At 36.4% G+C, this 4,809-nt stretch overlaps 1 pseudogene; it reads left to right on the forward strand.

Annotated features, from left to right (window-relative positions):
* The first annotated feature begins 4,395 nt into the window (after positions 1 to 4,395).
* Positions 4,396 to 4,522, forward strand: LOC116906494 (annotated as a pseudogene).
* The last annotated feature ends 287 nt before the right edge of the window (positions 4,523 to 4,809 follow it).

The raw sequence follows: 4,809 nt of genomic DNA on the forward strand, positions 1-4,809 counted from the left end.
AATAATTTCACTATGTCAACTTTAAAAACAGACATATTCTATGAAGAAACAAAATTAGTACACAGAGATGTGAGGTTCTTAATTATTTTTAATTTTTCACTTTCATTAAAATAGATAATTTTTCACAAAATATATTTTGATTATGGATTTGACCTCCATTCTTCTCTCAGAATTCCAACTCCCTTCCTCTCCCTTCCCATCTGGATCCACTCCCTTTTTGTCTCTCAGTAGAAAAGAATAAGCTTCTAAAAAGTATTATCGAAGCATAGCAAAAGAAAATATAAGATATAAAAATCCTATCACATTAAAGTAGGACAAGCAAACCACCAGAAGCCAAAGAGGCCAGTGGAGGCACATGGAGCAGAGAACCACTGATTCATGCACTCAGGAATCCCCTAAAAACATTATACTTATATTCATAAGGTGTGTACAGAGGACCTCATGAAGGTCCATGAAGACCCTGTGCTTGCTGCTTCAATCTCTGAGTTCATATGAGCATGGCGCATTCTTGGAACACGATCCAAGAAGAGAGTTATGAGAAGATTTCTGAGTGACAGTGACCAAATTCTAAGAAAACAAGACAAGAGCCTTAGTCTTCCCAGGTGTTGCAGATAGGGAATTTACTTAAGATTATTCTTTATTTACTGCTTCTGTTATTCAATTAAATGCTTATACGCCTCTACGAAAAACGTTTTTCCCATGTGTAGCTTGTCCTTATGTTCTGTACTCGAACAACTGTGATGCAGTTCGAAATCCCGAGAACATTATTACGCATGCACTTTCTCTTAACTTTCGGAGTAGAAACCCTAATGATGATTCAAAGTTGGCTATGGCATGAGATTTTAGTGTGCCTCGTTTATAGGCTTCATATCTCCAAGTCCCACCACCTCCTGAGTGGTGACAAACTTGTTGATTTGTAGGGCCTTGTTATCTAGTTGTTTTCCATCCCGTCTGGCTTTCATACTCTCTCTAGTTCTTCTATGGGGTTCCCCGAGCACTGAACAGAAGGATTTGGTAATCAATTGGATATCAATGTAGGTCTGAATGTTGCAGGGTCTCCCACTGTCTACCTTTGGGCTTCTATGTTTGTTTTCTTCTACTGCAAAAATAAGTTTCTTTTACAATTGGTAAACAAGCCACTTATCTATGAATATAACAGAATATCCCAGGAGTCATATTATTATTGTTTTGCTTATTTATTTATTTTTCATTATTTAAACAACTGTTATTTGGTTTCACCTTAGGTCCCTGGGCTATTTATCTCTGCCTCTTTGTCACTCAAGCAGTATCAGGTATGGTTTCCATTTCATGGAGTGCACTTAAGGCAAGTTACTCATTATTTAATTACTCCTGAACCTTTGTACCACCACTGCCCTAGCATATCTGGCAAGCATGTACACTATTGTAGAACAAAGTTTGTGGCTGTCTTGATGTTTGTGCTTTGTAGGGCTCATGCTAGTAAGTGTGTCGAATAAGAGGAGCACTTATCTACCTCTGGTGAGAGGGCAATCTCTTACAGACAGGATGGAAATCAGTGTGGTGATTCCACAGAAAGATAGGATACAATTGATCTCAAGATCTAGCTATACCATTCGTAGGCATATACTCAAACAGCACTTCAACCTACTAAAGAGACACTTGCTCAGACAGGTTCATCGTGGTTCTGTTCATAATAGTCATAAATTGGAAACAACCTAGATATATCTCAAAGAAGAATGAATAAAGAAATTATAGTAATTTACACAAAGGAGTATTACTCAGCTGCTAAAAAATTATAGTGTTTAGTTTGCAGGCAAAGGCATAGAAATAGAAAGAAATCGTAAGGGTGTGGTAACCCAGAACTAGAAAGAAAAATATGATATGTATTCAGTTATATGTGGATATTAGTGACTAAGTCAATGATAACTACATTACAAACTATAGTAGAGTAGAGGTTAGGTATAAGTTAAGGACTAGAGGGATAGTTCTCATCCTGAGGATCATGGCCACTTTGGGATCAAATGAATACTTCACAGTGGTTTCATATCAGAAATCCTGCATATCAAATATTTATATTACAATTCTTAACAGTAGCAAAATTATAATTATGGAGTAGCAACAAATTAATTTACGGTTGGGGTCATCACATCTTGAAGAACTGTATTAAAGTGTCACTGAATTAAGAAGGTTGAGAACTAGTGGGAACAACCACATGTTCTTAGAAAAGATAAATACAATAAATTATGGATGACTGTAGGATGGGAGCAGAAGAATTAAATTGGGAAGAGAAGAAAGTGTTGGGAAGGGAGAGAGAGGGAGAGAGAGAGAGAGAGAGAGAGAGAGAGAGAGAGAGGAGATCAAACTATTTATAGTATGGTAACATAGTACATTAAACATTTCCTAAAATATATACCATGTATGAAGCAAATCTGAACAAGATCTCCAAATAATGGGTGAGACAGAGCTCTGAATATCCATTTTTTTCTATAAGAAATGTCCCTAATCAGGCTTGGGTTACTAATCAGGCATTGACTTCTTGACCAAGAGGGACACATAGAAATCCCCAAATAAAGAAGGGTGCTGGCAAGTTTATAAGATGCTCTCCATAAACTGACAGGAAGGCCCCATTGTGGAAGACATCACCCACCCAAATCATGGAACGCGGATATGTTGAGTTGCTGCCTGCATAGAACCTTTACCCCTGTGTTCTGGCACCTTGGATACAGGAAGGTACATGAAATGTTACCAACCGAGGTCACTAATTTTTTTTTTCCCAAAATCTCTTGTTGGTTTTCAAACTGTGATCGACTTTTGAATATGTTCCCTGGGTATCATTAGCACCTACTTTATTTCCTGATATTCCAACAATCCAAAAATAATAAATATGCACAGAAAAATTATTCAGTAGACTTTGGAAAGAAATGCGTAGTAATTCAAATTATAAATAATTGTCTAAAAATTACCAAAAAATGTTCACTTAATTCTGTCTGGGTTAACTTAGCATCAAAGCTTGAAAAAGGATTTCACTTTTTCCTGTTTAAATAAATCTTTGCCAAACTGTTAGCACTTGAGAAAGCCAAGCTTCAACACCTGTTTTATTGGGTTATGTATAAATGTTTCCTAAATTGTTATTATTCATTGCTAATGAGCTATTTTTTGTAATTTTCCATTAGCAGGATTCTCCTTTCTTATTTGAGTACTTATTTGTATATGATTATACTCATCTCATTCCATGGCAGTAATGAGCAAGCCTTATACTTAAGTAGATTCGATTTATTTTGTTCTTTTGAATGGATTTATTGCAGAGCCTTTTTAACGGCTGCATTCTCAGCTACTTGAAGGTGATTTAGCAGAATGTTTAGAGTGCAAGTGTTAGGGGCATTTTCAAATTTTGGAAATGGAATGCTTTGGGAATGGTAGTTTCGTACCAAAGAGAAGAATGATTTTTCACTGTGCTCTCTAGCTTTCTAGCTTGAATTCAGCTTGAATTCAGATTGCACAATACTATTTCCTTGCTCTTGGTTTCTGTCTGTCTCTCTGACTCTGTGTCTCTCTGTCTCTGTGTCTCTCTGTCTCTGTGTCTCTGTCTTTGTCTGTCTCTCTCTCTCTCTCTCTCTCTCTCTCTCTCTCTCTCTCTCTCTCTCTCTCTCCCTCTCCCCCTCTCCCTCTCCCTCTATTCTCTTTCCAAATTTTGAAATTTGGTCACATAGTATGTAACCAAATATTTTGAATGAAAATTCTTACCAAGAAAATCTGATATTTTTCAAGTATTCGCAACATTCTCTTAAATTTCAGTGAAGCATTAGAACCATTAAAATATTCAGTTCACTGATTGATGTTGCTATAGTCACTAAGCTCTTGAAGGTGTCCAGACACTCTCTATGTCTCAGATATTCTTTCGCTTTAAAAATACAAAACTAATACAAAATCCACACTGAAATTTTAATTGCTAATAGATAAATATAACCAATAAATATTTCCATGGATGGACATGTACGGAAAAACACAGATTCCCTGAACGCTGTTAATATTAAATAATCACTGACCAAAAAATAGACAATTTTGGGAATTGATAGATTTTGAAATTTTATGGTATCATTTTACAATATGCAACTATGTCACAGTCACTACTCTATTGTGTACTATAAATAAACACTGCTTCTTCATGGTTATCATACTTAAAGACAAAAATAATCACTTCTGTAAGAGAGAAAATTTACTATATATTGCAGATATGTAAGACCTATACAGAATTTACCCTATGGGCTGGAAACATGACTACAGCCTCAGGAAATTAGAAAAAAATACTATGTGATAATAAAATTTCAAACATTGTGTCTCTCTCACATTCCCCTTTTCTAAAGCTTCTCCTTAGTTATCCACTCACTTTAATGCTCTGTCATAAAACTCCTCTTAATACTTACCTGACAGGGAAGAAAACATGATCGCAAAAATGGTTTTCCCAGGGCGATGCATATCCATTGCCCTCCAGATATGCTGAACCCTGCGATTTCCCCAAATGTGGTAGTGGAGGACTGGGTTCACACTCTCCCCAGAAAACAAACAAACAAACAAACAAAAAACTCTTGAACTTAAACACTGTGCGACTCTCCTCTAAAATGGGAATAGCCTGGATTTGTGAATCTAACACTGAATAAAATACATAGACCTGAAAGACTGAAGAATCCCAGTAAAAATTCTTTGGATTATTTAGATAAAAAAAAAGATGAGTGGCGGAAAGTTGTGCGTTTCCCCCAATGTGCCATATGATGACAGGGAACCTGCCGTTACCATAATGAGTGGCAAGAGCACAAGGGCCAGTCCACTGTG

Source organism: Rattus rattus, chromosome 7, assembly GCF_011064425.1.
Source record: "Rattus rattus isolate New Zealand chromosome 7, Rrattus_CSIRO_v1, whole genome shotgun sequence".
Lineage (NCBI taxonomy): Eukaryota > Metazoa > Chordata > Mammalia > Rodentia > Muridae > Rattus > Rattus rattus.